Source organism: Camellia sinensis, chromosome 15 (genome assembly GCF_055761805.1).
Source record: "Camellia sinensis isolate YWXY chromosome 15, ASM5576180v1, whole genome shotgun sequence".
Classification (NCBI taxonomy): Eukaryota; Viridiplantae; Streptophyta; class Magnoliopsida; order Ericales; family Theaceae; genus Camellia; species Camellia sinensis.
This window is the reverse complement of record NC_138975.1, coordinates 138,997,739-139,023,242: the sequence shown is the minus strand read 5'-3', so window position 1 is coordinate 139,023,242 and position 25,504 is coordinate 138,997,739. Positions and strand designations below refer to the sequence as shown.

Below are 25,504 nucleotides of genomic sequence, written 5' to 3'. Positions count from 1 at the left end.
TATGTGATTTAAAACAGTTACGCATATATAAGGTAAAAAAGAAGCATAAAAAAATTAATTTTGTGAACCAAGTGGATCTAATTGGGCTGATCAAAATTTTGTGCCTTGTTAATTGCCTTGTTAAGAGTCAAGGAAGATTTCTCCTTCCTGGACTATGACCTCCAACTCACAAAATATATATATAGAATTGTTTGATCTAAATTCATTCTGAGTGACATTCATTTAGGTCACCCTTAATGAATCTATCACATATTGAATTTGTTTGCCTATATTTCTAAAAAATAAAAAAATAAAAATTTCCGTGCGCATATGTGAACTTGGATTGTCATAATAGAATACTTAATAGGAAATGCTAACCATCGCCATTGGATGGTGATTAATGTTCATATATGTGTAAAAATTATATTAACATATATTAACATATATTTTTTGTTTTTTTATTTTTTGTAGACATTAAACAAAGAACTATAAAGATAAACGTTACAGTCCTAAGATTTTAATTCCCCCAAATTAGAGCTTTGTTCACCACTCAACCCTAACACGCCATATAAAAACAGAAAAAGAAAAAGAAAAAGAAAAGATGACGACGGTCATTATGCTTTGTACGGTTTGTTAGAATCAACTGGAATGAAATCGCCATTTCATCATAATGTTATTCTCATATTTGGTTCAATAAAAACTATAAAATATATTTGCAAATAGAAGCAGTATTTATCATTATAAATGAATACTTATTGTTAAGGAATGACCATTTCGAAAGGACAAGACCAATTCTTGGCCAACATGAATATATGATATCCAATATATGGACCATTTTTAAAACCCCAACCTTGAGAACCTTAACAATACACAAAACAATCTGAAAACACTAAAATGAATATAAACCACCATTTGCCTATCTTATTTCTTATACCACATGCTTAAAAGAATTCAAAACACTGCTTGCTAAACCAAAAGAGTATTTTGCCCTTACCAAACATGTACAATTTTTTCTCTATTCTATTATATTTATATACCATATATTCATAAGCATGAAGAGAAAAAAGAGATATTTACTCCACTTCTTCAAAGTTCTTTTTAGAGCTCTAGACAGGATGATCTTGAAAAGGAGCTTGGGGGAGATTAACAGTGTGCGGTTTGATGTCTCTACACCGCATGGAAGTCAAGAACTGACCAGGTAGCTCTTCCAATAGACTCTGAACAATTGATATCTATCCACCTGCAGAAACACAAAACAAAATTTACAAGATAAAGTGATAATAGAAGCACAACTGGCAAAAGACCAGAAAAGAAATTACTGGTGCATGGCGAAAACCTCCAAAATGAGAGAGAAGAAGAAACAGGTTATATTAGATGTTGGTATGGAAACCTAGCATCTTGTGAATTGCACTAAGGTCCCTTTTAGGAACAGAAATGGAGCTGACTTCCGTCATCATCTGAGTTTCAAAACCCAGTTCAGGTTTCTCCTTTTTACTCTTATGTATCTCATATTTTTTTACAAATAATTTACAAAATTACCTTACATTTTAGTTTTTTGAAAAAATAGGCGCAATACAGTATTTCTATATCTTAAATTACATTTATGGCCTGAAGTACCAACAAAAAAACCATACACCCAAAGTATTTTGCCCACCGGATATGTATTTTGCATACGCTTACCCATACCAGGTAACTACCTTGAACTTGTACAACAATATTTTAGAAGCACTTCATAAACAAAAATCTTGAGAGGGAATGAGAATCTCATTAATAGTAATATGATTGCTACTAATAAAAATCTTGTGTCATTGCATCAATGCTATTCAAGTATTTGGTTTCATTAGGAATCCTCAATGAGAATAATAAAATTTTAAATATTGTGAGCCCAATTATTATTTTGTACTCTTAAATGGTCAACATTCGTCTAGGAATGTGAGATTTCCCATAGGAAAGTGGGGGAATCAGATTCCTATTAAATTGGGGAGTGTGATACTTGTTGAAATTGATAATTAATAATCATTTTCCCATTTTGATGTGTTCCAAACACTAGAATCATGGGAATCTGGAATAATATTCCCATTCCCCCTCTCAAACTTTGTCATCCAAACCTATCCTAGAGGTGTTCTGAGCTTAACAAAAGAAAATAAATACCAGAAATACTAAACTCTCATGAGCACTAAAAAGCCAATTGTGATAGATTCCAGTATGTGTCCTGCCCAAATGTGGCCAAAACTCTAAACCAAAATATTCTACAGACTTTGAAATAGTAAATCAAATTAAGTAAGAACTCACCATGTACATCACGCATTGGAACAAACTGTACAATGTCTCGTGTAGCTATCCTCCCTGTAGAACTCTCCAATCGATGTCCATTGTCAACATCAAGGATCTGTCAAATAATGAGAAATTATACCACACCAAACATTGGAGAGAATTTCTGAGGAACAACATTTCACATTTTCAAGAAACGAGTATGGTACTGTAATTACTAATAGAAAAGAGTCCAGGAGTATGTAATGCAAATAATTTGTTACAGAAAACAAGAATATACCTCCATTTGTTTGAAATCTGCACCACCCACTCCAACAATAAGAATGGATAGGGGTAGATCAGATGCCATTACCAAAGCATCTTTAGTTTCTTGGAGGTCAGTAAGGACTCCATCCTGTAGAATTGTTTCAAAATTATTGTATTGCAAAAATAAAGAATAAGAAAAAAGGAAAAAATAGAAAATGAAAATTTATCATTCACCGTTATAATAAGCAAGACAAAATACTTGCTGCTGTCCTGGGAGAGCGAACGACCAGCTATTTCTGCAGCAGTGTTGATCACTTGACCGAATAAAGTGGGTCCAGCAAGTGCAACGTTCCTCAAAGCACTACCATAAGCAGCCATGATGCCTTCTATTCCTTCAACCTGTAAAAAGAAGACGGAATTGACCATCACCTCTGTATATATAAACGGCAGGCCTCACAGATTTTTATGATTTCATTATGGACAATAGCATCATTATCCACATAAATCAATAGCTGGGAAGAGAAGTGCAAGTAGCATACTGCCACTGAAAATTAAGATTACCTCCCCATGTGTGGGTCTGGTATTACAACATATGAAACATACAAGTCAAAGAAAAATGAAACAGCAAGACAAATCTGCTCAACATAGCAATTCAAAAAGTGGTATCCTTTCCTTTAGTCTCTGGCAGCAGATAAAAATGAATATAACATAAGCTTCCCTATTTTTATTTTATTTTTGTTTGTATCTACATAGAGTTACAAAAGATAACAATTGTAAGACAATTTATATGCTAAAGTGAGACAATACTAAATTGTATTCGAAGCTCTTTTATGTCATTAAAATCATATGTAACAGACAATTTAAATGCTAAAGCAAGACATACTAAATTGTGTTTGACACTCTTTCATGTCATTCAAATCATGTATAATAGAATCGACATTAAAAACCTAACGCCTTTCTAAATGAATGCGGTCGAGTATATTGTTGATTTCACCACCACATTATTCTCCTCTCTACATGTTAGGACTTGTAATAGACACTTGTTATGAGAAATTAATTTCTTTTATTATATTTTGTCCAAAATAATTTAATTTATAAAAATAAAAAAACACTAGAGGGGATGGCCTTTTTTTTATTTATTTATCTAATTCCCATATTTCTAAAGTCTGTATAAATGGTCTGTGTTAAAGTGATATTGACCAGCACAACAGGTCATAAATATTTCCAATTGAATACACCACATAAAATGCAGGGACAAAAGTTGATGCCATAACATTTTCACTTCAGAGCTGAATAGTTGAGAACTATGTAAGACGCATGATAATAACGAAAGAAATAATACTCCAATCCACAATCTCTTTGGTAGGATGGACACACTAAGGATCTACCTTAACATGAAATTAGAGAAGATATCAAAGAATCTTATTGACGTGTGAAATCAGAGAAGATATCAAAAAACCTCATCAACAAACATGAAATTGATTGCCATAACTTTTCTTCTTACAATAGACATCATATTAACTGCTTCATACCTGCTTCATACCTTCTTTGTTCTGGCTATTACTATTAACTTGAAAAATTAAACAACATAATGACTAGTATACTTGTTGGCCTTCAAAAAACATCCCAATTCATTTATTCTTGAATCAATACCAGAGTTTCAAAAACATTGGTTCACTACACTTGGTTCTTTAGCATAAAAACTGGACTAGCAGTTAATCAAAAAAAGAACAAGGGGAATAAACATAGGAAGACTTTCTGAAGATATAACATCAAGCAGTAATTAAAAGACAAGGACATTACAATAACTCTTAATTCCTTGCAAAGAGAATTTTACCTCAAAGCCACTTGCACCTCCATTTAAGTTAAAACAATGAGATATAGAACCGTCATATGTTCTTCCACCAAAGCCCCAAGCAGGAAAGCGTCTATCAGAATCATAAAATTGTATGACCTCCCCAACCTCCATTATGGCCTATAAGGAGTTCAGTCAATACAATATACAACCAAGATGTATTTCTACTAAATTCAAAAAAAAAAGACTGCATGAAACACAAATGCAAGTGTGATACTTTGGATGTTACAATATTTATTTATTTATAATATTTGTAATATCATTATATAATTTTCTATTAGACTGGATTGTACTGTTGTATTTTCTTCTTCCCCCTCGTATATTTGAGGCATCCCCTCTTTGTATATTATGCCAAAAAATTTACCCCAAAAAGTGATGTGTGGTCCAGATTCAATTTTTGTATAGTGGGATCCACACTTAAAATGAATCTCAACCACATAATGCACTTTTTCTGGATAAATTTTATGGGTCCCTACCATTTCTGTATAATATTTACTCATTACAAGAATGTGGGCACCTATATTCCACACAAGGGAATCCACTTGAAAGAAAGGATCACTACTTATAGTGCCTTTCTTATTAGTAAGATAGGTTGCTTGAGCCAATCCTTAAATCATTGTAGGAAGGGGTATGGGAGTCAACCCCTTGACCAATCATTTTGGGCTGGCACTGTCACCTCTCGCACAACAAGGTGTGGTGGTTATCCCCATTGGAAAAATTCAAGAGTCTATTTTAATTCTATTGAGTGCAACAGCCATAAAAATATCAGTTATGCAACTTATGCTAAGATCACACTATAAGATATCTCCGATCTGACTAAATTATCCTGCTTGGTTGGACTAATTATGCCAGTTATATGAAGAAAAAAAGATATCCCAGATTTGAGAACATCCATGGTCACACGACCTTACCTGCTGGTAAGCATTCAACCGCCCAATAGGATCAATGTAGTGCAAGGAATCTGGATTTCGAGGATTTCCATTCGAAGCTGGAAAAAATATAAACTTCAGTGTATGAAACAAGCAACTTGCAGTACAAAGTAATTATTTTCTTCTTCTTCGGGCTCCATAAAGTAGTTTTATAGAATGTTGAAAGTTGATTACCAGTAAAATCAACAGCTACCATGAAGTTCAGCTCAAATCCACTAGAAATATAATCAAGAAAACTGTACAGTTTCTTCTCACAAAAGCCATCAACAAACAGTTGGCCCTTTAGAACCTATACATAGATAAATACCAGGGCTTTTGGGCATCAGGTACATGTAATGTGTAGCTAAAAACTATTTCCAAGTAAGAAACAAATACCTTGTCATGAGCACGGTTACGAGAAGATGGAAAAATAAAATTCGCACCAATTTTTTCTTTTTGAAGTTTTTCTAGATCTGCCACCGATTTCTGAAGTTTACTGTCAACAACAAACTGCAGATTTAGTATGTATGACCCAGCCAGAATGACTAAACGAAAATATATAAAACAAGAAACTTAATTGGAAAGAGAGAATTGGAATAGTTACCCGATAAGTACATGATTGCCATTGCTATTGAAATCAAAACACTCAATAACTAATGGGTTATCCTGCACCAAGTGAATTGTCACCAATCAACATTTAGGAAAGAAAAATTAATCGTTACCTTCATTTGCATCATCATAGCATATTGGTTAATATAAGTGGATTCTGAACACAGTTTTCTTTTTGGTTAGAATGATCTCTGGTGGGCATTTCATTTCCAAGTCAATAATGCAAAATCCTAAGGGTCGTTCCATTCAGGCAGTTCTTAAGTTCCTTATTGAAACAAAGACACAAGAAAACCACAGATATCAAACCTAAAACAAGGCCTAGCCACTGATCAGAAGAGGCTCACAAGCTTACCTTGCTTCCAAATTGCTGCATAGTCAGACATACGGGCTTCCAAATTGGATTCAAGTTGTTGTTGACAACTTTTGTTTTGCAAATCGGAACAGCACCTCCACTCTCAACAATCCTAGATATTCTTAAGAAAGGATCCTGAAAGGAGTAAAAGGAAAGAAACAAATAAGAGCCAAAAAACCTAAGAGTAAAAATAGAACTCATATGCACAGCTGCTTCATATACATACACTTTTGGAAAACAGGTCCTTGTTGTCCAAGTGCGAACAGCGAAATGTTATCTCAACAGCATTCCTTGAAGCAACAGTTTCCTCAGCATGGACAGTAAGTGTCCCCAAGATTTTCAGACCTCTTTGCCCATTTTTATTATGAAGATTTAGGGTCAAACTTCGACTTTGTTTAGTCACTATCTGCCATGAGTTAATAGAGGGGAATTCAGACACATACTGGTGTAAGCCCAGGAATGTGACAATCTCAATTTGTTTAAAAGAAAAGAAAAGAGGGAAGTAAAATTTATTAGCCTCCCGTATATGAAATTTGCAAGAATTTTTCAGATAGAATAATCACAAGGAAATCCACGTCCAAATGCTGATGGTCGCTAAAAGTCTATTTTTGGTCGGCAAAAGTTATCAATGGGCAGTGATTATGAACCATCATCATATATTCTAAATTATTTGGTCTTTTTTTTTCTTTACTTGTATTGATGTGACCTGAATTCTTTTCTTTTTTTTTTATTATTATTTTTATATTCATATTGCATCACCAAAATTCACTATAAAACAATCAAAACCCACAATAATTGAAATCATCCATTTGATTCTAGGGTCCAGATGATACAACAAAGTAGAGCTGAGGCTTAAGGCAACTGTGCATGGTTGAGTTGGAAAGCAAAAACAAATTAAACCATACTAAATTAAATATATATTTTCTTCTAATTCCAAGCAACCCCAACAGAGAAAAATCAAAAACATTCGAAAACCCAACCATAAGAACAAAAATTACCAATTTAATCCTAGGGTTTTAATGAATCTCAAAAACCCATCAACTAAACCACAAATTGCAAACAACCCAACAGAGAAAAACAGCAAACATGCAAAAAAATAATAAGAATAAAGTTAAGAAAAAAAAAACACAAGAAAAAAAAAGAAATACAAAGCAGAAAAAAAGATAGCATCAAAGAATAATAATATGAATTGAAAAGAATCAATCTTATCAATTCAATCAGAAACATTGTTCCTACAGTGCAATCTAATAAGAAATAACGTCAAATAAGCAAGAAAAAAAATCTTTAAAAAGCCCTAGCAATCCAACTAGAAGCTAGAGATATAATGGTTCTCCTCCCCTAGTTCAAAACTCAATAGAAAGCAAATAGAATTGCAGGTTATGCTATGAACCTTTGACAAAGAAACAAATAACTGAAACGAAGGAAGTACAAAGGAAATAGAACAAAGATTCAGATAACAAATTGAGAGAGAGAGAAATAGAATATAGAGCAAAGAGCGGACAAATCTACCTGAGCTAGAATGAAGAGGCGATGGTGTAGCACAGCAACGGTAAATGGCGAAAACCTGACGGTCGACAAATACCTATGCGAGTGTGCGATTGTGAGAGGGAGAGAATTTCCAATCGTGAGAGAATGGCTGTGCAAGGTGAAAATCGTGGAGATAGAATAGGGGTTTTACCTAGCAGCAAAAGAAAAAACAGAGGGGAAATTGGGAGGGACGGTAAAAAACAAGGTCTTGTTTGGTTTGAGTTCAACTTTCTATTTTATTAGACCATCTCCAACGGTGAACCAAACCTGGCATCAAATTTAAAATTTGGTGAAAAAGTCACTTTTTTAAGCTCCAACGGTTTCACCAAATCGATATCAAATCCAGAATTCAGCAAAAATGGTACCAAACTGAGTGCAGGCGAAGCATTTCACCAAAGCACTGTTCCTAACCGTTGGGATTAGAGGAACGGGTCGACCATCCGGTTGACCAACCGGTCGCCCCGGAGAAAGTTCAGACCGTTCACAAAAAGGTTCAAACCAGTCAAAAAAAAAAAAAAAAAAAAATTTTGCCTAGGTGGTCGACCACCCGGTCGACCGGCCGGTTGACCACCCGGTCGACCACCAAAAGTTCAAAAAATTCAAAAAAAAAAAGGTTCAAACAGGTAAAAAAAAAAAAAAAAATTTTTTTTTTGCCGTTACCGGTTGACCGGCCGGTCAACCAACCGGTTGCCCAGCGCAAATTTGATGAAATGGATTTGATGTTGAACCGTTGGAGCGCGAAGTATCAAATTAAGGAAATGACCCATTTTCGACTCAGATTTGGTGAAACATTTGCTACATCGTTGGAGATGCTCTTATTATTGTTGTTTTTACTCATCCAAAACAAGCTTTCTACTCTTTTTAAATATATTTTAAAATTAAAAATTATTCATATACTTTATAAAATTATATAACATTGATAAGTACTTTTGAGTTTATTTGGTTTCAGTTTTTTGAATTTAATTTTTTTAAAATTGAGTTTTTTTTTAGTTAATATTTTTAAATTTTAATTATTTTTTTAAAACTTTTTTAGATGCACCTTACTTAGATGTATCTAAAAAGTAAAATATTTGTGAAAAAATATTTTAAAAAATTAAAAAATACAAAAAATATACTAAATTTTGTTTTTTTTTAATTTTTGATATTTAGTGAATTTTAAAAAAAATCACAAAAATTATACTTTTTAATTGTATTTATGTTAGGTGTGTCCAAAAAATTTCATTTCCCCCCTCCTGGTTGTTCAAATTTCCCTTCCAAACTTGTGGCGACCAAAAGACCAAATTAGTCGCAGAAAAAGTACCTTCACCGACAAACTTTTTTAGTCGCCAAATCTCAATCAACGGCGACTAAAATATTGGTCGCTAAAAATACAAATTTGGCGACTAATTTTTTTTGGTTGCTGAAAATAAATTTTTGGCGACCAAAAATTTGGTCGCCAAAAAATATGTGACCTTCCGCGACCAAATTTGTAGTTAGTCGGGAAAAGTATACCACTTTCTGCGACCAACTCATTTTTTGGTCGCCAAAATATAACCTTCTGCGACCAATAATATTTGGTCGCCAAATGTCATTTTTTTGCGACTAAAATTTTTTTGGTCGGCAAAAGTGGTCGCCAAATGTGTAAATTCTTGTAGTGATCATGCATGTGTAGAACAACTCCTCGCATGGCCTTCCAAAGGAGCACATCATTCTTGCATGCATTGACTGAGTTTCAGTGGGGTTTTAGGCATTATTTGGCATGGCATACTTCTTTTTTTGGCTGGTTTGGTGAACTCTCATGTGCTTCATATAGTTGTAGTTCAAATCATGGTTCACTAGCTTATTTTGCATGCTTTGTTGACCCTTGATTTTAGCACTTTTTGGCCTTGCCTTAAACTGATTTTGTGCATATTTTGGACTACTCTAGCTCTATTTTTGGGTCTCATGGTTGAATGATGCTTGTTTTGCATGCTTGTAGTTCAATACACTTGCCTAGCTTTGAGATTTGAGGTCTATTGCATGCATATACTGCGGTGTTTTCATGCTTTGGGGTCATTTTGCATCATATTTCAGAGCCTATGTGAATGCCATATCCTTATGTTTTCTTCTCTTTAAGTGTGCTTGAGAGTTGTGCATGAATGCCTTGTTTTCAGACCATTGAATGAGCTTCATTTTCATGCACTTTGAACCACCATTTTGGACCATCTTCCCACTGTTTCAGACCTACCTAGGGTCTGTTTGGGGTTGGTTTTGCCATTCGTGCATTGCTTTGTGTACCTCTAGTGTAACGCACTTCACTAGTTTCGGTATTCGGGCCATCTAGTATGCATTGGGTAACATATTTGCATGATTCGGGACCATTGTACATCATGTTTCAGAGCTGGAAAATGTATGCTTGTATGCCATATTTCATCCTTTGCCATGCTTAGTTAGAGTTGCATGTTGTGCCTTAGGATCGGTCCATTACATTCGTACATGTTTGCATGTATTTCGGTTGTCTCATTTTCATCATATGGCCACTGATGTGAGTCCATCTTGCATTGTGTATGCCATTTTAGTCCATAGCATTGCATATGCTAGATTGCATGTTAGTGCATTGTGTATGCCATGTTACGTCATGCGCATTGTGTATGCCATCTTGGTCCATAGCATTGCGTATGCTAGGTTGCATGTTAGTCGCATTGTGTATGCTATCTCATTGCATTGTGTTTGGGATAGGAGTTAGCCCAAACACGGGAAACGAGGGACGTTTCGTACTCAAAGTGACGAAACGTGTCTCAATTCTCGGTCGCCGACACTTCGGATTACACATTATGGAGTCTAGGCCTTGTTGCGTTTTTATGTGCATTCATTTCACATTGAGTCGTGCAATTCGACTCCTCAGCCATCATGCATTGAGATGCGTGATTGGTGGCACGATGATCGAGGTGTGCATACATATGTGAAAATACTTTGCCATGTCCCTTTCTTGCTCTCTGTTGTAGCAAACCAGAAATTTGCAACCTTCTAGAGCTTTGCACAGCATTTCGAGATTAATTGCAAACAGAGGCAAATCAGGGCATTGCGAGGAATTTCCCGATGAGGTGACTCGAGCATGCATGCATTTTTCATCATTCGGGGCAGAGCTGAGGCAGTCCATAGACTTGCATGCTAATTTATTTGCTTTCCTAGTTAATTTGTTAATTAATTATGGTATTGTAATATTTAATTATTTATTCGGACTGTAATTATTTATTCAGACTGTATTATTTATTCGGACCCTCCGAGCGATGGCACAATTGTAATAAGTGTGCGTGTGTGTGATGTATGTCTTCCAACACCACGTCTTTCTCCCTTTTATTTACCAGCTTATGATGGTTAGATTAGGGCATGTTTCAATTAGCATACTTATGCTTGCATGTTTGCATCATTCATCTGTATTGCATGCACCGGGCTTGGCGCATCATACTAACTGTATTGTATTTCAATTCCAAGTTGACTACATGTTAGCTGTAGCATCTCATATGCCATTCTTAGGATAGCCGAGCCTATTTCTAGTTGCATTTTGCATGTGTTGCATTAGCCATCTTAACATGAACTAGGATCATGCATATGATTACTAACTAGTTTCTGTTTCGGCTCGGAGTACTCGGTGAGTGTTTATGCTTTAGTGTCCTTGCATGTGTGTGAGTGACTGCCATGATAGCATGCTTGCCATTAGGCTAACTGCTTATGTGATATAACTGCCTGAATGCCTGTGGGTGAAGGTTGGATCATCTGGATTGGAACAATTCATCAATTGTGAGTTTTAAGCACACTTGAGAGTGGCAAATCATCATGTTTTCTAAGCCCACCTGAGGGTGGCAAATCCACATTTTAGCCCACTTGCGAGTAGCAAACCATTTTCAAAACAAACATGAGATGTTTTGTTCCAATTCAGGCGAGCCAGTCTATACTTGTATGCTGTGCGCATCACATAGTAAATCTAGGCTAATAAGAATGCATAATGTTTTCAAAACTCGATATCATGGTTAGTAGAGGCCGATCTTTGATCGGGCGAGCAGGGGTGCTCACGAAGTGACTTTTCCCAATCGTACCCAAGTTCCCGAGCCGAGGCAACTTTGGTGATGACGGACACATGGCCTTCGGCACGAGTCAGGGTTTCCTAAATTCCCCCAAAATAAAATATTTAAGTGGCGACTCTGTATCTGGCAAAGTAGTCTATGTTTGGCATTTCTTTCTAAAAATCTGTTTTCCAAAACGATTTGTCGGATTTGGACTCTTTGATGATTTATCAGTCTTGCATTGCACTCTGCGAGATTAAATACAGGACCGTGACATTTGAGTCCTGAACTGTAGTGAGCCCATATGAACAAAACGGGATTTCCCTCTCGGGACGTCCAGGGACGTCTACAGTTTCTGGCGACTCTGCTGGGGAGTTAGAGAACTTGACTCGAACTCGTGATATCTGGTTTTGATTACACTTATGTGTTTCTTTGCATTGCATTTGTATTGGTACGCCTAGGACACCGTGTTTGCCGTATGCTATTCCTGAATGGTTTGCTGGAGGTTTGCTTCGAGAAGCGTACCATAAGGCTGACCGGTTGCGGGCTCTGCCACAACGGGAACATAAACCCCGATTTTACCGAGGCACCCTCTTTGACCATTCGGCCTAGTGCATATCGAAATCCATAGTGACCATTCCAAAGCTAGGACAGGTTGCTTATCCGATTATAGGTTGTTTGAAACCGCTGTGTGCGTAGTGAAACCCTAGTTCCTGACAAAATAGGACAGGGAAACCCTACCCCAACATAGGGGTGTTTTGGCTCTCACTTGTTTGCTATGTGCTTTTAGAGTGTGTCTCTACAGGAATGCATGTATCAGTTTACAAGTCTGGGTATCAGGCCTGTGGGAATCACCAGTTCAGTATTTTGGGAATCAATTATCTACGGGTATCAGATTTAGTTTTTGGGGCAGTAATTTGGGGAACAGTGATCAGTGGTTGAATATAGTTATCCAGCCATGCCTAGTATCTGTTCTGGTGAAATTAGGCTGAGATGCTGACTGTTTTTCTCTTTCAGTTCAGAGACTCAGTTCAAAGCAACCAGTGTGCTCCTTTGCTGAGGCAAGGCAGGAAAAGGCTCACCGGTTCATCTGATCCATCAGTCACCAATCACGTCACCTCCGTTCAGTTCAATGGACTTATGATGACACAGAATTTAGAGGAAATGGTGGTTATGGCAACCACATTAAACCAGGGAATCATCATACAGGGTGATACCGACGTTGAAGTGCCACACCCACCTAGGTCACCTGCCGCACATCCGATCTGGGAACCCCAGTTATTTCAAACCCGTGAGCCCACCACATCTGAGTTGATGGGAATGATTGGTGACCTTCAGAGGTCTGTGGCTGATCTAGCCTACGGAATGTTGGCTTCGCCACCAACCACATCGTATACCGGGAACTTCATGCCGCAGGAGCCCCCGCTACTGGGGCAAATTGTAATTGAGCTCGGCCAACCTGAAGCTGTCTCAAGCTCCGGCAATGACATGTCAACAGCAACTGGACTTCGCACTAATCAAGCAACCCAAACCTCCCACCAAGCTGTGGCTAGTGGAAAGAACAAGGAGAAGGTGGACACCGATCCATACAAACAACTCATGTGGGCTGTTGAGGCTTTGAAAGCCAGAGGACAGAATAAACAGCAGGTGCTCATTGTTGCTGTAAAAACTGTGGATGACACTTTCCCCACTCAGAGTGAGAGCAGTTCAAGCCAAGGGAAAAATCGGGAGAAGAGCCATCGTACCAGAAACGATCCTTTGAGCTCTAATCCTGCACTCGGAGGAGATCGGCAAACCAAGCCAGCACTTGCTGACCCTTTCGCTAGTGCGTCCAGCAAAAGTCAGCAAACCTTGAAGTATCCGCCCCGAGGTCGTAGGGTCTTCCATGCCCTCTACATGCCTTTGTCTAAGGCCCTTCAAATCCTCGTCGAAAAAGGGCATCTCAAACCCCTCGAGCCTCGGCCTCTCCCAAGTCTCCTTCCAGCTAAGCATGATGGTACCCAGTACTGTGCATACCATCAACCAACTGGTCACAGCATCGACAACTGCTTCCGTCTTCGCCATGAAGTGCAAGATTTGATTGACAATGAAGTCATCCTCCCGCTAAGCTCGGCAAAGTCTATCACTACCGGGTTGGTGGATTTCGAGGATAATGCAAGTATGTGATCAAGGGTTGGACCACCTGCGGGCGGCGCACGGTTTACCTCGGATGTGGCGTATGGCACGCACTATTTTGAGCATTTGCGAATGCTAGTTTTGTAGTTTCTGACTTGGGTGTTGAGTCAGTTCTATAGTTTTATTTTGAGTCTGTCTCATTGTCTTGAGTCAGTCTTTTTGATTAAGGGTCTGTCTTTGTTGTATCGAGTTAGTCCTATTGTACAAAGGTCGGGTGATTCCGAGGGTGTTACCTCGGGCATCACCATTTTGTTTTACGTTTGTCTTTTCGTTTTGTTTCGAGTCTGTTTCTGCCTGGAGCCAGTTACACCAACGAATTTGAATGGAACAGCAATAATTTTCACACTCTTGCATTTGCTTCTGCCTTGTGCCGGTTGTGCCAGAAAATCTAGGATGAATTGATGGAGCATCTCACCTGCTCTTCTACACCTTTAAATCATTGCATTGACCTAAGTTTTTCAAAAATTTTTCTAACACGATGTGTTGAAAACAAAGAGGAAGGAATTCCTCGGGATTTGTAAAAATTTGATCAACTGAGAGAAAGAGAGGCATGCTAAGCCCTTAATGATTGAGATCATGTTTGTTAATGTGAGTACTGAGAAGGATCCTGGCTTGATCCAGATTGGTTCCGCACTATCTTCAGCGCGAGCGATTAGTCGCTTTCTTAAAAGATTTCAAAAAATGTTTTGCTCAGTCCTGCGAAGACTTGTGTGGAATCGCTCTTGAGATTGTACAGCTTAGGATCGCTCTCAACCCCAAGACTCGACCCTTCACTCTCAAACCTTGAACTTGAAATTCAGAATGTTCAACGGCCAACTACAATGTGAGGCCTGTGTGGCCAGATTTGAAGCAGCCCATGAACTAGGGGCAATGAGGTCAGAAATAATCAAAAGGAAGCTTGCGAAGCTAGATCAAAAGCCCTCGAACTAGGGACAAAGATGTCAGATGTGCTCGAAGAGTCAAAAAATTGGGATGTTTCTCAAGCTAACAAAGATCAGCAAGAATGCCAAATCCCAGAAGGGAGGAAAGAAGAAAGTATTGCTGAAGGATAACTGAGTTCCTACCTACAACACTAGGGGTAGATTCAGCCCCCTTTTGGATGGACTCCTGCATCGTCAGCAAACAGCAGCCATTCTCCTGGATTCAGATGACTTCAGGATCTCAAAACCATTTGACATGGACAAAGCTACACTTTTACCCTTGAGAGGCTCGTTGGGCCGAAAACCCGGAAAGGCGACCCAGGCAAAAGTTAGAGCAAGAAAAAGAAGAAAAAGAACAAAAAAAAAAAAGAAAAAAGAAAAATGCAAAGAATGAAGAAAAGAAAAGAAGAAAAATGAAGAAAATAAAAAGAAAAGATGAAAAAGAAGAAAAGAAATGAAAAGAAAAGAGGAACAAAGCTCGCAAGGTTGAAAACCCGGAAGGGCGGCCTTGGCAAAAGTTAGAGTGCAAAAGGAGAGGTTAAATACACGAGTGTACCTTAACCCCGAACTACGTAAGGCTTGATTCCCATCTTTGGGATACGTAGGCAAATTCACTCTGAAGTCCAGCCGTAAAACATTTCAAATTCGACTGTGTCCATGTGATGGTTCTGGTCATCTTTGTCTTCTCTGTATCCGAGAATTTGGTTGTAATTGTCACTGTGAGGACTGGTTGCCATGTGCTGTGGCGCTAGTGAGGACTGGTTGCCATGTGCTGCAACGCTATTCAGACTAGGGGCAACTTTCCGTTGCCATACAGTGTGCCGCGGTGCTATTCAAACAAGGGGCAACTTTCCGTTGCCATGCAGTGTCCTTCAAGCAAGGGGCAATTTTTCTTCGGATCTGAGGTTGTGCATCTCAAGAGTAGGTTCCATGCTCGTTGAGCTATGGTCGTTTGCAAAAATAGTTTTTGAGAATTTTTACCGAGGTTGACTGATTTTCTCGAAAAGTATTCCCTTTTTCAAAACTAGACCATTTCTTGGACCCAAAAAAGGAAAATTTTCAGTGCTCATAGCCTGACTAGCATGATTTTAAATCAGAAAATTGAGCAAGTATGTTAGTCTAACTCTCATTTTGGTCAAAATTGTTTTAGTAGAAAGCCAAAAAATAAAAAATGGTCAAAATGATGAACTAGGGGCACAGTTAGTCAAGTGTCCTGTCTTTTCCCCATTGTCAATGCATTTGCCAGAAAGGGCACAATACTTGCCAAGAAGGGCACTCTACCTGCCAGAAAGGGGGCGCAACTGAAGCTAACAATAAAGGGCTGAAAAGCTCTCTCATCCTCTAAGCAGTGAGGTATCATATCAAGTGCGAGGCACGAACTGGAATGGATCAAGATATTCCACTCCCTCATCTAGATAGATCTGATCAAGTCCAAACTCCCCAGCAGAGCATCGTCAACCAATGTCAGCTGCAGATTTGCTACATACCCAGTCTTAGTGCAACCCCTTTGTGGGAGGAACTCACTGGCTGTGAGCGGAAGAAAGAGAATCTAGTAGCATGCTAGGGGCAAGAGCCCGCAACTTCATGCTTACCATCAACCACCTAGGGAAGGGATACAAAATGAGAGATTGAAGAATAGAGAGATGTGCACTGAGAGAAAAAGTGAAGAAACAGGGTTTTTTTCAGAAAAACAGAGCCTGAGGGCCGAGTGATGTGAGAATCACAAATGAGAAAGGGTGGGAAACAATACCCGGAGAAACTGGCTCCTCGTGCACCAAGAGGTCTCTTACCTTTGCAACACAGCTGAGTGTAGTGTTTGTGTGTTTTTGTTTGTCTCGATTCTTGTTTTGAGTCGTTTGAGTGTCAATAGATGTGTTGAGGTTGTTTTTCCTTTGTTGAGTGGTGTTTAGGTCGTTCCACCTTTGTTTTCTGTTGTTGAGTCGTTGTGGCTGTGGTCAGTTGTAGGCTCAATACTCGGTTGAGAACCCTTTTCTCATTTCAATTTCAAAAATGAATCGTTTTGTGCTTAGAGTGCCGTGCCGTGCCGTTCTCCACATTTGTGCAAAACAAGATTTTGTTCTTTCAAAAACCGTAGGGTTCAACCCGGGTCACGTGGGAACAGTAAAACCAGGACCTATCTGAAGGTATGAAAGTTTCGGGCTGCAAAGCAAAAGAAAAAAGGGAAAATGTCGGGCATCTGAGTTGGTTTCAACTTCTGCAAGTTCCGTCGTCGCATCCTATATGTTCAGAATGAGCTGTGTGTTCAAAATTAAAAGGCTACTGTGTTATGAGTCGTGTGTTCTGATCGGGCAGAGTTGTGTTATGAGCTGTGTGTTCAAAATTAAAAGACTAATGTGTTATGAGCTGTGTGTTCAGATCTAATAGTGTTATGTTGTGAGCTGCATGCAAATGAAAATGTATGAGCTGCGTGTTCAGAATTGAAATGTGTGAGCTGCGTGTTCAAAGTGAAGTGAATGAGCTGTGTGTTCAGACATGAAAATTTATGAGCTGCGTGTTCAGAATTAAGAATGAGCTGCGTTCAAATGAAAATGTATGAGCTGTGTGTTCAGAATTGAAATGTGTGAGCTGTGTGTTCAAAGTGAAGTGAATGAGTTGTGTGTTCAGACATGAAAATTTATGAGCTGCGTGTTCAGAATTAAGAATGAGCTGCGTGCAAATGAAAATGTATGAGCTGCGTGTTCAGAATTGAAATGTGTGAGCTACGTGTTCAAAGTGAAATGAATGAGCTGTGTGTTTAGAAATGAAAATTTATGAGTTGCGTGTTCAGAATTAAGAATGAGCTGCTTGCAAATGAAATGAATGGGCTGCGTGTTTAGGAAAAATTCAAAAGTTTGGGCTGCGTGTTCAACTTTCAACAAGTGTGTGCTGCGTGTTCACAATCAAAAATGGGCTGCGTGTTCAAAAATTCAAGAGTTCAGGCCGCGTGTTCAACTTTCAAAAACTGTGAGCTACGTGTTCAACTTTCAAAAACTGTAGGCTGTGTGTTCACTACAAGAGTGTGGGCTGTGTGTTCACCATCCAGAGTCTAGGCTACGTGTTCAACATTCAAAAACTGTGAGCTTCATGTTCAACTTTCAAAAACTGTAGACTGCGTGTTCACTACAAGAGTGTGGGCTGTGTGTTCACCATCAAGAGTTTGGGCTGTGTGTTCAACATTCAAAAACTGTGAGCTGCGTGTTCAACTTTAAAAAACTGTGGGCTGTGTGTTCACGACAACAAGTTTGAGCTGTGCGTTCAGATTTCAAGAAAGTGTGGGCCGCGTGTTCACCGCAAGAGTTTGAGCTGTGTGTTCAGATTTCAAGAAAATGTGGGCTGCGTGTTCACGACAAAAGTTTGAGTTGTGTGTTCAGATTTCAAAAATGTGGGCTGCGTGTTCACGACAAAAGTTTGAGCTGTGTGTTCAGATTTCAAAAATGTGGGCTGCGTGTTCACGACAAAAGTTTGAGCTGCGTGTTCAGAAGTTCGAGTGCTTGAGCTGTGTGTTCAAAATGCAAACCGAATGCTGTGTTATGGACTGAGTGTTCAGATTGAGCAGTGTTATGAGCTGTGTACCCGAAAATGAGCTATGTGCCCGAAATAAGCCGTGTGCCCGAAAAATGAGCCGTGTGCCCGAAAAACGAGCTGTGTGCCCGAAAAATGAACCGTGTACCCAAAAATGAGCTGTGTGCCCCCAAATGAGCTGTGTGCCTGAGATTTGCCGTGTGCCCGAAAAAATGAACTGTGTGCCCGAAAAATGAGCTGTGCGCCTGAAACGAGCTACGTGCCCGAAAAATGAGCCGTGTGCTCGAAAAATGAACCGTGTGCCCAAAAATGAGCTGTGTGCCCGAGATTTGCCGTGTGCCCGAAAAAATGAGCTGTGTGCCCGAAATGAGCTGTGTGCCCCCAAAATGAGTTGTGTGCCTGAAATAAGCTGTGTGCCCAAAATGAGCTGCGTGCCCGAAATGAGCTGTGTGCCCGAATGAGCTGTGTGCCCAAAAGAGCCGTGTGCCCAGATAAATAGAGTGCTGTGTTTCGAGCTGCGTGCCAAATGAACAGAATATTGTGTTGTGAGCCGCGTGCCAAACGAACAAAGTGTTGTGTAGTAAGCTGCGTGCCGAATGAATGGAGTGCTATGTCGTAAGCCGTGTGCCATTACTTGCATTGTGTATACATTTTATCGCGCTATTTTGCGCATCGCACTGTTTTGTGCACTTTACTTGCATTGTTCATGCATTTTATTGCACTTCTTTTGTGCACCTTCCTCACACTTTTTGTACTTTGTATTTCACTCGCACTATCTTGTGCACTCGCGTTGTCTAACGCATCGCGCTGTTTAGCGTATCGCACGGTTTTGTGCAGTTTACATTCGCGCTATTTTGCGCATCGCACTGTCTTGTGCTTTGCATATCACATCGCGCTATCTTACACACCTTACCTACACTTGTTAGTGCATTGCATCGCGCTATCTTGCGCACCTTACCTGCACTTATTAGTGCATTGCATCGCGCTATCTTGCGCACCTTACCTGCACTTGTTAGTGCATTGCATCGCGCTATCTTGCGCACCTTATCTATATCGCACTGTTTTGTGCATTCGCCCTGCTCGTACTGTTTTGTACACCTTTAGCATCGCATTATTTTGTGCATCTGTTTAGAACTGTTTTTTGCATTCACTCTGCATCGCACTGTCTCGTGCACCCTCTGGTCTAGGAGACCTTAAATCCCCTAAAGGTGCAATTCCTTTGGTGTTTGTCGTGCCCGAACGACTTCCGGTGGTCTGGTATAGCCACTTGCCTGTGTTTGCGGTGAGTTCCTAGGAGACCAACTAAGACGGCGGAAACTAGAGTTCGAATGGCTCTTGCGAGAACGCAAAGGTTCGGGATTTCCGAGACTAAAGTCTGGTTTAAATACCCAGAGGTATATCCTCAGCTTGAAATCTGTATGGCAGCCCCATAGATTGAGATAGCATGTGTATGCACCTCAATTCTGGATACTAAGCCAACCTAGTTTGTCACCTTGTTGGAGAATAGGGAAAGCTACGACCACAGTCAGGGAGAAAAGTAGTACATGTGGTTTAACCGGAAAGAATGGGAAGATTCCCACATCAGCATGAGGTAAGACATTGCTGAGGAAGGTCATTGCCGATTGCCGCTGTAAGGTACCTTCACTTCCTATCTATTGCATCACATTATGTTTATTGCATTGCATATAGCACCCATCGCATGCATCCTTTCCATTTTAAGCCTGGTCTGGCATGTACCCATATTTTTCACGTTGAAGCATGGTTATGAGATTTTGTGTACGCACCTATTCCACCGATGGAATTGTGGTTTGAGGGTGACGGCACTATTTCTGTGTTAGACGTGGTTTGTTTGTGTCCATGCCTTTCCTACGCAAGATACGGTTTGGCCGCGCGCCTTATCCATTGCATTTATTACATTGTATTGTAGTGTGTTGCATCAAGCATTTAGGATCATGATTTTTCCTCAGCAGATCATTCCTTACTTATATCATGCCACCCAATTACTTGTATCTTGTGTTCCGTCTACACACACATAGTTCTGCATGTGTACGAGCCTATTCCACTGATGGGATTGTGGTTTGAGGGTGTCGACACCTTTTCTATGGTAGATGGATTTTGCATCTCCATCATCTTTATGATATTTGTGTGGTTTTATACTACTTGTGGTTTGATCATCTCAAATGCATTGTATATCATTTGCATTGTTTCATTACATTGCATTGCATAAATTTTGAATTTCAAATCGGCTTAACGTAGCGTATAAGTCCAATTTTCAAACCGGCTTTGCGTAGCGTATAAGTCCAATTTCCAAACTGGCTTCGCAAAAGCGTATAAGTCCAATTATCAAACCGGCTTTGCGTAGCGTATAAGTCCAATTTTCAAATCGGCTTCGCATAGCGTATAAGTCCAATTGTCAAAATCTTCTTGCATGTCTTTTGCATTTTTGCCTCTACCTGCGGGCACATATCTTTGTTTATCTCGCTATTTGTCTAAGTCTTCGGCCTTGTCAAAAATGGGTCATCTCTAGGCTTTGACATTCACTTCCGTCACTTATGACTTCCGAGTTCTGTCAAAGAGGGGCAACTGTAGACGCCCCATTTTTAACCGGCCTTAAGACTCGGACGTCATCGACTGAGCGCTCGGTGATGGTGCATGTTGTGCTCGTTTTGAGGTTTCGGAGTTTCGGCTGAGAGCCTTACCTCCGAACCTCGGGACCCTTTTGTGCTTTGCCTTGATTTGCGAACCAAGTCTTGTTTTTTTCTTCCCGAAGGGAGGGAGAGGTCTCTTAGACCATCTCTCAATGGCCGTAGGCTACTTTTCGTGGTCGTAGACCACTGTTCCCGTTTGGAGACCAGTTTTCGATTTTCAGAGCCGTCGGCAGTGTGCCTCGGTTCGGGACTGCTTAACTACCTCCGTTTGCTCCGGTTTTTGGCACACACCTTGTTTCCTCTCCTTAGAGGGACACTGTGGCCCGGGAGACCACCTTCGTGGTCGCACGCCACTGTCGATGCTTAATAGTCAGTTTTCGGGGCCCCCGACTGCGCGTTTTGGCCCCCGAACTTTCGTTTTGCATCGGTGTGGGTTCATTTTTGGCATGGACCCTAGTTTCATGGTTAGGAAGGTGGTAGTAGGTGGGAGACCACCTTTTTTTCTTGGAGACCACCTTTTCCCGGTCGCCCGATTTTTCTTGTTAGAGAGCTGGTCTCCCTCACTTTTGGGCCACAATTTCTGGTCTTCCATACCACCATTGAGTTGCATTCACCTGGGAGACTACCAATATGGGTAGGCCGACCACCTTTGATGATTGACACTTTTGACCCCTTGGTCTCCCTCACCTTTGAGCCATAATTTCTGGTCTCCCACTATACCACTAAGTTGTATTCACCTGGGAGGCCACCAATATGGGTAGGCTGACCACTTTTTCTTCTTGACCCTTTTGACCCCTGGTCGGCCAACCAGGGGGAGTGGTCGGCCGACCACCTGAACTGGTCGACCAGCCTTCTACTTTTTTGTCTCAATGAGTTGAAGCCAGCTGTGCCAACTGGAAGCCTCAGAATGCATCCTCCATACACGTGTAAGGAAGAGCCCCTTTGAGAAGCTTTAGACCTTCTCCTCTATAAAAGAAGAGCCCCTCTCCCATTGCAAGGGTTGAGAATTTTGTTTAAGGCTCATGCATACACATCTCTTTGTATCTCTCTCATTTAGCATCAAAGGTTGAAGTTCTTGGCCCCATTGCCTTACACCTCCAAGCACAACACCTCCACTACCACTCTAAACACCTTGGAGCTGATTTTCAGAGGTTGAAAGGTTGCTACATTGGTCCAGAAGCTGCTGGCCCTCTTCTCTACAAGGGTAACACTCCATTTCCCTCTTTTTGACATTATTTTGCTTCATATCTTAGCTCTATTTGCAAGCATTTTTGGGCTTCATCATAAACTGAAAAAAATCTTTTTTTTGTCCTTCTAAACATGTTTGTTTAAGACCTTTTTTCTGTTGGGGGCCATCTACTCCCTTGCATGCTTCATTTCCTCATGTTTTGAGCTATGCAATAGAGCATTTGTGCTGGCCTTGGTTTGGCCTTTTAGCCACTGAAATCTAGTGGATTTTCAGTGGCTAACATGTGTCTTTGAGCTTCAAAATCAGAGAGGGGTGACCCTCTCACCCCTTGTTCTCTTTACTAGCTTTGTTGGCCTTACAAAGGAGCCCCTATTTGCATGTTTCAAAGCCATGATCCAGGCCATTTTTGATGAGTTTTGTGACCTGCATGACCTCTGTCCAGAGGTGGTTTTGCCATATTAAGTGTCCATTATGCACGTGTAGAGTAACCCTCTTCAAAGCCATTCAAAGGGACTTTCACTTGCATGCTTCCTAGCCTCATTTTAGGCCCTTTTTGGTGAGTTTTAGGACTCTCATAACCTCTGTCCAAAGGTGGTTTTGCCATTTCGTATGTCCATCATGCATGTGTAGAACAACCCCTCGCATGGCCTTTCAAAGGAGCACATCATTCTTGCATGCATTGACTGAGTTTCAGTGGATTTTTGGGCATTATTTGGCATGGCATACTTCTTTTTTTGGCTGGTTTGGTGAACTCTCATGTGCTTCATATAGTTGTAGTGCAAATCATGGTTCACTAGCTTATTTTGCATGCTTTGTTGACCCTTGATTTTAGCACTTTTTGGCCTTGCCTTAAACTGATTTTGTGCATATTTTGGACTGACCTAGCTCTATTTTTGGGTCTCATGGTCGAATGATGCTTGTTTTGTATGCTTGTAGTTCAATACACTTGCCTAGCTTTGAGATTTGAGGTCTATTGCATGCATATACTGAGGTGTTTTCATGATTTGGGGTCATTTTGCATCATATTTCAGAGCCTATGTGAATGCCATATCCTCATGTTTTCTTCTCTTTAAATGTGCTTGAGAGTTGTGCATGAATGCCTTGTTTTCGGACCATTGAATGAGCTTCATTTCCATGCACTTTGAACCACCATTTTGGGCCATTTTTCCACTGTTTCAAACCTGCCTAGGGTCTGTTTGGGGTTGGTTTTGCCATTCGTGCATTGCTTTGTGTACCTCTAGTGTAACGCACTTCACTAGTTTCGGTATTCGAGCCATCTAGCATGCATTGGGTAACATATTTGCATGATTCGGGACCATTGTACATCATGTTTTAGAGCTAGAAAATGTATGCTTGTATGCCATATTTCATCCTTTGCCATGCTTAGTTAGAGTTGCATGTTGTGCCTTAGGATCGGTCCATTGCATTCGTGCATGTTTGCATGTATTTCGGTTGTCTCATTTTCATCATATGGCCACTGATGTGAGTGTGGCTGAGGTCCACTCATATTGGTGTAAGTCCATCTTGCATTGTGTATGCCATTTTAGTCCATAACATTGCATATGCTAGATTGCATGTTAGTGCATTGTGTATGCCATGTTACGTCACGCGCATTGTGTATGCCATCTTAATCCATAGCATTACGTATGCTAGGTTGCATGTTAGTCGCATTGTGTATGCCTTCGCATTGCATTGTGTTTAGGATAGGAGTTAGCCCAAACACGGGAAACGAGGGACGTTTCGTACTCAAAGTGACGAAACGTGTCTCAATTCCCGGTCGCCGACACTCCGGATTACACATGATGGAGTCTAGGCCTTGTTGCGTTTTTATGTGCATTCATTTCACATTGAGTCATGCAATTTGACTCCTCGGCCATCATGCATCGAGATGCGTGATTGGTGGCACGAGGATCGAGGTGTGCATACATATGTGAAAATACTTTGCCATGCCCCTTTCTTGCTCCCTGTTGCAGCAAACCAGAAATCAGCAACCTTCTAGAGCTTTGCACAACATTCTAGGATTAATTGCAAACAGAGGCAAATTTGGGCATTGCGAGGAATTTCCCGACGAGGCGACTCAAGCATGCATGCATCTTTCATCATTCGGGACAGAGCTGAGGCAGTCCATAGACTTGCATGCTAATTTATTTGCTTTCCTAGTTAATTTGTCAATTAATTAGGGTTTTGTAATATTTAATTATTTATTTGAACCCTCTGAGCAAGGGCACAATTGTAATAAGTGTGCGTGTGTGTGATGCATGTCTTCCAACCCCACGTCTTTCTCCTTTTTATTTACCATCTTGTGATGGTTAGATTAGGGCATGTTTTCATTTGCATACTTATGCTTGCATGTTTGCATCATTCATCTGTATTGCATGCACCGGGCTCAGAGCATCATACTAACTGCATTGTATTTCAATTCCAAGTTGAATACATGTTAGCTGTAGCATCTCATATGCCATTCTTAGGATAGCCGAGCCTATTTCTAGTTGTATTTTGCATGTGTTGCATTAGCCATCTTAACATGAACTAGGATCATGCATATGATTACTAACTAGTTTCTGTTTCGGTTCGAAGTACTCGGTGAGTGTTTATGCTTTAGCATCCTTGCATGTGTGTGAGTGACTGCCATGATAGCATGCTTGCCATAAGGCTAACTGCTTATGTGATATAACTGCCTGAATGCCTGTGGGTGAAGGTTGGATCATCTGGATTGGAATAATTCATCAATTGTGAGTTTTAAGCCCACTTGAGAGTGGCAAATCATCATGTTTTCTAAGCCCACCTAAGGGTGGCAAATCCACATTTTAGCCTACTTGCAAGTAGCAAATCATTTTCAAAATAAACATGAGATGTTTTGTTCCAATTTAGGCGAGCCAGTCTATACTTGTATACTGTGCGCATCACGTAGTAAATCTAGGCTAATAACTGGAATAAGAATGCATAATGTTTTCAAAACTCGATATCATGGTTAGTAGAGGCCGATCTTTGATCTGGCGAGCGGGGGTGCTCACGAAGTGACCTTCCCCAATCGTACCCAAGTTCCCGAGCCGAGGCAACTTTGGTGATGACGGACACGTGGCCTTCGGCACGAGTCAGGGTTTCCTAAATTCCTCCAAAATAAAATATTTAGGTGGCGACTCTATATCTGGCAAAGCAGTCCATGTTTGGCACTTCTTCGAAAATCTGTTTTCCAAAACGATTTTCCGGATTTGGACTCTTTGATGATTCATCGGTCTTGCATTGCACTATGCGAGATTAGATACAGGACTGTGACATTT

The 25,504-nt window shown here is 40.1% G+C and overlaps 1 pseudogene across 1 annotated transcript; it reads right to left on the bottom strand.

Annotated features, from left to right (window-relative positions):
- Positions 1-1,074: 1,074 nt before the first annotated feature.
- LOC114316967 (protein BONZAI 3-like) lies at positions 1,075-7,894 on the bottom strand (annotated as a pseudogene). Its single transcript, XR_014356348.1, has 12 exons — positions 7,730-7,894; positions 6,447-6,626; positions 6,221-6,355; positions 5,864-5,925; positions 5,656-5,755; positions 5,455-5,569; positions 5,263-5,339; positions 4,334-4,471; positions 2,731-2,895; positions 2,531-2,644; positions 2,272-2,368; positions 1,075-1,219 (listed from the first exon to the last, which is right to left on the bottom strand). The product of XR_014356348.1 is annotated as a protein BONZAI 3-like (transcript).
- Between the last annotated feature and the right edge of the window lie 17,610 nt (positions 7,895-25,504).